Source organism: Alligator sinensis, unplaced genomic scaffold, assembly GCF_000455745.1.
Source record: "Alligator sinensis unplaced genomic scaffold, ASM45574v1 scaffold392_2, whole genome shotgun sequence".
Classification (NCBI taxonomy): Eukaryota; Metazoa; Chordata; order Crocodylia; family Alligatoridae; genus Alligator; species Alligator sinensis.
Window position 1 is genome coordinate 1968802 of NW_005842145.1, and position 10159 is coordinate 1978960.

Consider the following 10159-nt stretch of genomic DNA (forward strand, 5'->3'; position numbering starts at 1 on the left):
AATTTTTGGAACATTTGACTGAATCTGACTTCCTTGAACTGTCAGAATCATGGAGCTGGCTAAGAGTAGAAAGGTCCAGATGGTGGAAACATCAGGAGAGAAAGATCTAACAATTGTTGTGGGGAGAGAAAGAGTTGGGAGTCTGAAGAGAAGTCTGGCATGTGAAGAGTAATCATTACTACCCAATTAAGTAAGATCTTTTAATCAAAAAAATTTCCAAAGCACTCTTTGTGCATGCACACACACACAGTGGGAGGGGAAGGGGGATAGGGAGTAAGAGAACAGACTACCTGTCTAATTTGCTATCTGCATTAATATAGAAGTTGTTAAAATATACCACGAAATATAGAGAATGTGCAGGTTATTGAGCTTCATATATGTAGCATTTGTGTATTAGAGAAACTGACTCCTGCATTCTTACCTGGTTTACCACTGACTCCTTTGTTGTACACGTCACTACAATGGCATAATACTCTGCTTGAATTTGGGGCTCTCTCTTTCAAATTTCTCATTTGCAATAATGGTACTTACCTGCTTATATGTGTTATTATTGAGCAGTTCATCAATGTGCACAAAGAAAGTTTAAAGTATATGATATGAAGTATTATGACAAACTAGTATAATGATAATTGGTGATTGTTTTTATTATTAAAGAATATTCAAAGGAAAATCCTGCTTTAACTATATTTTCAGCCCTTTAATGGTGAATATTTGGATTCTCTTCTTGGATGCTTGAGATTCTCTGGGAAGAGCTGAAAGAGATGGAAGTGTCAAAGAAGGAGTTGAAGGAATCAACCAGAGCCTTTGTTTTGGAACGTGACTTACAGGAAAACAAATTCCATCAGCACCAACTCTACTGTCTGGATTTATTGTGGACTTGGGGCTGCAGAAACTGTGTGATACCATCTTACAGAGAGGCTTTTAAAAATGTTGACACATTGCAACTAGTTACCTGATCAATGAACTGAGGCTGTTATTCCTAGTATTTCTGTTATGGACTGTAAAATTGCAGCAGTAGCAGGTTTGTTTTACTATTTACTGAAGTTATGAAAGAAAATAAAAAATGAAAGGACAGGATGGATCTTTGGGAATACAAGCAATGTTTTTGAAATCTTAGTAGGGTTGATGTTCCTGACCCCTTTTGCTTTAAACATTCTGTGCCATCCTTTTCCAAATGGGTTCCTGAAGCATGAGGGTTAGTGACTCACATAAACATCATATAAAGTCAATGAGATTTTTGCCTCTGTCCCACTCTCACCCTGCTGGAAAAACCAGTTTTTATTGCATGTTGTGTGCTTGACACAAGAAGCACTATTTTGAAAGCCTCCAGAATCTTGGGAGAAATAATGTATTAAGGAAATAAAGTCAGGTGATGTCCATAGCATACAACTAACCTGGCAGAGAAAAGCCTTGTGGATATGAAGAAAAAAAAAGCCTGACATATTGTGTTCTACTTGGTTGTTACCTGCAAAAATTAGTCATTCCCATGCTTGCAACAGATATGTATTTGGACATGCGGATTTTTCATATGCCAGTGGGCATCTGAACAGACAGAACAATAAAAACCTACCCTCACTTACCCCATGTAAAGTACCTCCTGGAATCAGTGGTATTATATATATATATATATATATATATATATACACACACAGAGAAAGAGAGAAATATCTGAGAGACAAATCCATCTTAAGCTTTTTGGTCCAAAAGAAATGAAAAATGCTTCCTTAGTTTCTTCCTCTAAAATGTGTAGAAGTTTTTATATTTATGTGAATCATGCTGCTATCAGCAACACTGACTGCCCTAATTGCACTTTCTGGACAGCTTGTACTATAATGATAATAATTAAGCATGCCCTGAACTCATACAGCATCTTTCACATGAGGTTCTGAAACAGTTAATTAAGCCCCACAAACTCCTCTGGAATAGGTGGAGTCACCTTTATTTTATAGATCAAAGGATAATAGGAAGTAGGGATGAAAGGGACTTCATGAGGTCTTCTAGTCCAGCCCTCTGCTCAAGGCAGGATCATCCCTGACTAAACTGTCTCAGTTAAGTGTCTGCCTAACCTGCTTCTGAAAATTTCTAGGGATGGAGATTCCACAGTCTCTGGAGAAGATGGAGAAGTTGAGACAGAAAGAACTGTAAGGGTTACCATCATGTTAAAAATCAAACTTTTCTCTGATATATTGACCTATTATTGTTACAGGAAACTTTTATAATTATTATAGTGAAACAGATGGGAGAAGACTGATTTTTCTTTTCTTTTTTGGTACACTTTGTACTAATGATAATGCTTCAAGTGATGTTCCGGTTCTATTGAAGGCCGTGGGGCTAGGGACAGAAGTTACACATAAACTGGTTTGAGTGATCAGAAACGGGTTTAAACCTGTAACAGAACAGAAGCTCGGTGCACATAAACCAGTTTCAAAATGGCTGAAACTGGTTTAAGATAAACCTGGTTAAATGTAGTATTAGACTTAACTGATTTGGGTTAAACGAGTTTATAAAACTTCTGTTCCAGACCCCTTCCTGGTTCAAGTTAAATCATAGTCCCCTAGCATCCCAGCATGCTTTCCAGCCCTGGGTTGGGGCGTGCTGTCTGCTCCAGAGAGCAGTGCTGGCCCTGCCCCTCTGCTCCCTAGCTGTAGCAGTGAGGGATAGCTGACAACAGGGGGTGTGGGGCACAAGCCTGGCTGGGGATGCAGCCCAGTCTATGGCGGGGGGGGGCCCCCCCCTCCGGCAAAACTTGCTGGGGTCTGAGGCCAAGGAATGGGGGTTAAACACCCCTTTCCCTGCTCAAACTTACTGCTGGCTGCAACTGTGGACTACAAGTCCCAGAGGCACCTGGAATCAGGAAGAGGAAGTAATAAGCAACCCTGCAGACTCCTGTTACTGTAACTCTGGACTGCAAATCCCAGAAGCCTCAGGGGCAGCAGGAAGAGGAAGTGAACACAGCCAGAGAGCCCGGCTCTAGTGTGCCTTGGCTTCTGGCCTGAGCCACTGCAGGCATATGGCTGCATTTCCTGAATCAAAGGTAAATGTCTGTTTACTTCTGTTTCAATTTAATCTGTGTAGCCTAGACTAATGTGCAAAGACTGAATCAATTCAGCTTCAGGCTTTTTGATTGTCTGTACCTAGCCTCGGAGTTCCACTGGTGATTTCAGTGGAGGTCAAGGTTTCACCCCTTTCCACGTGAGTGGAGTCATTATTTTCTCTGGTTAGTCAGTTACTTTGTCACTTTCCATGGTTTGTGTGGCTCTCTCATAGTGACAGACAAGAGAAAATATTTTTAAAAACTCGTTTAAACAAACGTGAAGAAATGGTAATATTTTGAAAGGGGATCTCCTAAAATAGCCTGAACCTATTTTTAATTTACTGTTTTACAACTGAAGGGTCTGTTTGAATGAATTGCACAAGGCCACATGTGATTCAGTTGAGGTGAGTTAGTCATCTGTTGTGGCCACTACACAATGCTTCTACCTGTTCCTTCTGAACAACTGGTAGCTTTATTTCTCCATTTGGTAAATAAAAATAATATTCGTCATAGAATTCTTTGTCTATATATATTAGACATTGTCTATATACATTATAGACATTTTGAGATACCCACACTCCCTTTCAAACACCCCTACATGAACACAAGTTATACACTATATAAAAGGCTTTTTTCTTATTGATACAAGATAATGCTGTAATTGTAGGGGAAGCAGGCTTTGATTCCTAAGGTAGGAGATGTTTGATAAGGATTTAACTTCAGGATACAGACCTACTACTGTCACAATTTGTTATATGCTTCCACTAACTTGGGTTTATTTTGAGAAGGAAAATACTTCTTAACAGATTTTTTAAGTGATACTTGACATAAATTCTATATTCTTATCGAATAACCAAAGATGGGGTATTTGTGTTGGGACTCCAATGTTTTTTCATTATTGTCTGGGCTGCAGGCTATTTTACAGTGTTCTTTTGTTTGTGAAATGCACTGTTAATATTAGGCTACTCCCTATCTCCTCCAAAAATGTACATGTAATATTTGGCCAGATCCAGCAGAAAAAAGGGGCATTATGACTCCAGTTTTCAAAAATGTGTAAGTATCAGTGTATAGATTAGACTTATAAAAAGCATATATATATATATATATATATATTCTTTTAAAAATCTGAGTTGCTAAACCCAAAATATTGTTTGCTTATAATTAGCTTTATTCCTCTGCCCTAAAGTGATATTTATTTTGCTGTTGTTGAAAATTACAAAAATATTAATTAAAAATGTGGTCAAGGTCAAGTGCTGGGCTGATGTGGCTGTAGAGAGAATAGGTCAGAGAACAGAAAGAAATGTAGTTAAGGACTTAGGATAAGTCTGTAAAGGTCTTGTAAAATATAATAACCCTCTTGTAACTGCTGAGGACTTGTATGAAGACAATGATGTGTTCCAGTTTACATGGATGAATGAGCAGACAAGCTACAACATTTTGGATAGATTCAAATTTGGAGAACAGTATAGAAAACAGAATAAATTGTACAGGGGGAAAAGATGGGAAGAATTCTGAATGAGCTTTTGCATCTATGTGAGACTGGCCAGAAATGCAATAGGAAATAGGCTTTTGCTCTACAGAATGGTTAAGCAAAGGGCACTGTTGGCCTTTCCACAAAGTCCAGAATACAGAAGTTTTTGGAGACCCTTCTCTTAGGCCACTTACTAGTGGTGGAATATAGGCAAGCGGAGAATCTGGATAGTGGGATAGCACACAGGGTGATTCTGTTTGCTGGGTCCCACACTTCTTGCAACTTGATGCATGTTGCTTACTGCATACTGCATGTTGCTTACTGCACACTTAGTTCAAATTGAATCAATATATGATCGCTTGTTCCCAGATTTAGTCTGGGAAATTGAAGTCTCCCATAAATGCACAAAGTTTTGGAGGGGTGTAGGGGATGACGAGTTCACTTTGGAGCCCCAGAACGTTTCTGCCACTTACACAGGTTCTTGTCCATTTTGAGCTGCATATTCTTTTCCAGTACTTTGCCCAATTACAGCAGGTGAAGTGTTTAAAAATGAGGCTCTTGTCAGACACAGGTGGTGTTTTCCAAGAAAATTTAGGTAGATGTACAGACCTTGGAAACATAATGTCATGGCATTTCTCTTAAATGTTTAAATTATATTAATTTTTTTCAGCATTGATGTCTTTTGAATATATATGGGAGTTAATTTTCTTCAGTGTACATTATTCTGAAGAGCTGTTACACTTTGCTTATATAGGGTTTCTGGTAAAATGCACACATCTTTCGTTACCTGTTTTGTAAGTGTATGATGTAAATGATCAGTGTATTTAATTTGTCTACATATGGGTCCAAAGTTTTATTTTTCTTGCTTATAAAATAAACTCTATGAGTTCTGGGGTATCTGGCATCATGCAGATATGCTGTAGATATCAATAGAATTGTGTTAATATTTTTTCCATCAGTTTTCAAGTGTAAGTGAGATTTTTGGTGACTGGATCATAGGACTGGAAAGGATTTCATTTCGGCTGCAGGGCACTTCGCTTGAGTGACAGGAAGAGACAGTTGCACAACAGTGGTTCCAGTGCTGGCAGTGCCATTGTGGGGCAGGTTTGAAGTGTTCAGAGCTGAGCTGTGTTAAAGCAGCCCCTCACTACAAGATGTTGCCCACCCCTGTTCTAAGATACCAGTTACAGTCCACAGCTGCTGCAGGCGCCACATCGTATCATCACTGTCATAAAACAATCAAGCTCCCTCTGAAATCTAGTTAGGATTTTTTTGCTCCCACTGTCCCATCTTTTCAGGCAAGAGAAAAATCCAGCACAGCAAGATGTAATTTTACAAAAGGGAAACTACACCAAAATGAGGAAGCTAGTTTCAAGGAAACAACAAGATACAGCCAAGAGGGTAAATGCCTACAGACAACATAGAAACTGTTTAAAAACACTACAGCAGAGACACAGAATAAATGAATACCACAAATCAAAAAAAGACAGGAAATGGCCCCAAAAAACATTCAGCGTGGTTTAAAGGCAAAGTCAAAGAAGCTATTAGAGGCAAAAGGCATCATTCAAAAAATGGGAGTCTTGCCCAAATGAGGAAAATAGAAAGGAACACAAACTCTGGCAAGCTAAATGTAAAACCCTAAAAGAACAGGCCACAAAAGAATTTGAAGAACATCTCACAATAGACATAAAAGCTAATAGTATATATTTTTAAGGAACATCAGAAGCAGGAAGCCTGCCATGCAGTGACGCCATTGGATGACCAGGATGTGAAAAGTTTACTCCACATGAGCACGCATGTGCAGTTTGTGGTGCTGCAAACCGCACATGGTGAACTTGCAACTGTGCATTGCACTTCAAATTTGCAGCACAGTGCCAAAACTTGATACTAGGACATCCCAATATAAAAACCCCCTCCTGTTGTAAAAAGTGGCACGTGACAGCAGCATGTGCCTCCAGAAATGGAGCTTGGCCATCCAGAGCCACAATCTGGCTGGTGGGCAGGCTCTGTGCGGCTAGATTGGGACCACTGCTGCCCCAGGAGGCCCCCAGGACCCCAGGCAAGGCTTCTGGAGCCAGCACAGGTGTTGGCCCCAGCCTGCCCTACCCTACCTGGGACAGTTTGGTGCGTGCCAGAGTGTGTGCAGGGGCGTGCCGTGGGGCACAATGCAGCAGCACAAATATGTGCCACTGCTACTTGTGCTGTGGCAAACACATGCCCCTGCATGGCGGGGGACATGCCCCAGGAAGACAAGGCGATGGTAGAGAGGCTAACTGGATCTTTTGCAGAGTATGCCGGGGAGATTCCCACATGTGATCCATTTTTCTTACACGGTACACTGAATGAAGTTTTAGAGCAAATTGTTAAAAAAACAGTAACAAATTACCAGGACCAGATGGATTTCACCCAAGGATTCAGAAGGAACTCAAATATGAAACTGCAGAACTGTTAACAAAAATACGCAGCCTGTCACTCAAATGATGTCAGAGGGCTGGACAAGAGACAATGTAACACCATTCTTTAAAAAAGACTCCAGACGTGTTCCAAGAAACTGCAGATCGGTAAGTGTGACGTCTGTTCCTGACAAATTGGTAGGGTGTATAATAAAAAAAATAGTAGTAGTAGTCACGTGGATAAATATAAGCTGATGAATGAGACGGTATGCTTTTTCTGTAAAGGGAAATTAATGTCTAACCAATCTGCTGGAGTTTTTTTTTTTTTTTGAATGTGTGAACAAGTATATGGATATGGAGAACCCAGGGAATATCCTTCATCAAAGACTTTTAAAGAAACAAAGATGTCATGGGATTGAAGGAATGATTGTTCCTGTATTGAAAATGGGTTAAAAGATGGGGAAAAAAAGGGATGAGAGGATAGGACTAGGGTCATTTTTCAAACTGAAGGAAGGTAAGAAGTGGGATCCCCAGAGGCCTGTGTTGGGGCCTGTGTTACCCCGTGTTGGAGCCTGTGTAATCTTAATTATCCTGGGTAGTTACATTCAGAGTTACAGAAAGATCTTACAAAATTGAGTGAGCAAAAAAGTGGCAGATGAAATTTAACATTGACAAATACAAGGTAATGCAAATGCTGAAATGTTAACCTAATTATACATGCTCAGCGATGGGCTCTGAATTTTCAGTTAGCACTCAAGAAAGATCATGGTATTATTGTGTAGAGTTCTCTTAAAATGCCAGCTCAATGTTTAGTGGCAGTTAAAAAGCAAATGAAATATTAGGAACCATTAAGAATGCATTGGAAGGCAAAACAAAAAAATATTATGCCACCATATTAAGTCCATGCTTTGTGCACGTCTTGTGCGCATGTGTGGTTCTGGTCTCCTCATCTCAAAAAGCATATACTAGAAATAGAAAAGGAAGGACAACAAAGATGGTCATGTGTATGATAACTTTTGTATGAGGAAAGACTGAAAAGTTTGGGATTTTCCAGTTTGGAAAAGTGACAACTAAGTGGGGGCAGGAAGGAGAATATGATCGGAGTGTATAAAATCCTGGCTTCTCTGGAAAAAGTGACTAGAGAACTGTTATTCTATTATGTTTTATAATACAAAGCGATCCATCATGAAATTATCTGACAGAAGTTTTAAGACAAAAGGAAGTACTTTTTAACATGACACAATTAAGTTGTGGAATTCATTGCCATGGACGTTGTGGAAGGCAGCAGTATAAATAAGATAAAAAAGGAATTAAACACATTTCTGGAGTCCAGGTCCATCAGAGGCTAAGAAACGCAACGGTTAGGGATGTAACCTGTTGAGTGATTGGAAGGTTGGCCAGGGAATGGATTATTACATGAACTCCATTTCCAATACCCTTCCTCTGAAACATCCACGACTTAGCACTGGTAGGGACAGGATAATTGGATAGAAGGACCTGACCTAGTACAAAATTTCTTTTGTTGTTATGAGGAGGGTGCTCCATAAGCTCACTGCTGTGATGAATAGAAGCTTTCTTCTAATTTCCAGCCTGAATTTATTCATGAATAACGTACACCTTTTTGTACTGGTGTCAATATTGTCCCTTAACTTGAATAGTTCTGTTCCTTCCCAGTGTTTTACTTGTAATGTATTTTTAGAGAGCTGTCATATCCCTTCTCATCCTTTTTTTTTTTTTTTTCTGCTAAACTAAATAAGTCAATCTTCTACTTTTTTTTTAGTTAGATAGGTGCTCCATTTCCCATGTCATCGTCATAACCCTTCTCTGGTAACTGTTCTGGTCTGAATTAATTTTTTTTTTTAAATGTTGGGAACCAAAATTGTACATACGATTCTAGATTCATCAACGCCTGCTACAATGGTATTAACACTTCCCTATCTCTGATAGAAATACCTGTCCTGAAACATCCTAGGATTACATTTGCCTTTTTCAAGTCTTTATCACATTTGTGGCTCATAAGTATCTGGTGATAAAGTACTACACCTAAGTCTTTCTCCTCATCTGTTATTTTCAACTCTTAACTGACAGTAGAAATTCTTTTTTATTAGTTCTCAAATGCATGACCTTACAGTTTATACTGTTGAATTTCATCCTATTTCTATTAATCTAGCCTTTAAAGCTGTTTAGGTCTCCCTACATGATATCCTGGTCTTCTTCTTTATTAATGTCTGCCAGATTCATGCCATCAGCAAATTTCATTTGCATACCTACTTTTTGTGTCAGTTATTAATGCAAATACAAAGTCATATTGGTTTCAACACCAATCCTTGATATACTCCACTAGTAACTTCCCTCAGCCCAAAACTTTCCTTTTCAGCACTTATCCTCTTTATCCAGTTCTCTACCTGCCTTATGATTTTTGCATTAATCTCCCTCTTCTTTAGCTTCATAAAAATTTTCTAGATAACCCAATGTCAAATGTTTTACTCAAGTCAGATAGATTAGACTTATCTATCCATGTTTCCTTTATCTAGACAGTCACTTATGGAAAAAAGGTAAGATCCACGTTGCCCTGGCATCTAATTTTGGTACACCCATATTGCATTTTATCTCATTTTCCATTTACTTCCACTTCTTTTATGATTCTTTCCTTCATAATCTATTCTAAAGCCTTGCATGTTCTTGTGGTCAGAATAAAAGATCCCCAGATGACATCCCCCTTTAATATAGGTACTGAGCCTTCCATTTTTCAGTTATTTGAAATCACCCCAAACTTGATAGATTTGTTAAAAATCTTTGCTACCAGTCTTATGATTTCATGTGCTAATTCTTTTAGAATTTTGAGACTTGAGTGGATTTGAATTTTGCTTCTACATGGGTTGTTGAAATTTCTTTTTCCATTTTCTCCTTCTCGTTAGTCGCTCTGATTTTTTTTTTGTCTTCATAGTCCACATCACCATCCTTATTGAAGAATGAGAAAATATTCATTTAGTTTCTGGGCCATGCCTAGATGTAATTTCTACCCCATCCTTGCTGCATAGCAGTCCCACTTTTTCCCTCTTTTCTTGTTATTAATATGGTTGAAGAGCTTTTTTTGATCCTTTGCTAGGTCCAAGTCTGTTTTAGCAGTTCTATTTTTATCTCTGTACATCTTGACTTCTGTTTGCTGAACAGTCTTCCATCCCTTTTTGGTTCTACAGATATTCCTAATATCCTTCTCGGGGTGGTCATTCATCCAGTTAGGCATGGAACCTTTCCCTA

General features: G+C 38.9%; 2 long non-coding RNA genes across 2 annotated transcripts in view; both read left to right on the top strand.

Annotated features, from left to right (window-relative positions):
* LOC102373638 overlaps positions 1-1079 on the top strand; it is a 3960-nt gene extending 2881 nt beyond the window's left edge. The window contains exon 2 of the long non-coding RNA XR_324048.2: positions 694-1079. This is a non-coding gene — a long non-coding RNA (uncharacterized LOC102373638). The remainder of the gene's footprint in view (positions 1-693) is intronic.
* Positions 1080-3022: 1943 nt separating this feature from the next.
* LOC102373823 overlaps positions 3023-10159 on the top strand; it is a 20777-nt gene continuing 13640 nt past the window's right edge. The window contains exon 1 of the long non-coding RNA XR_324049.2: positions 3023-7066. This is a non-coding gene — a long non-coding RNA (uncharacterized LOC102373823). The remainder of the gene's footprint in view (positions 7067-10159) is intronic.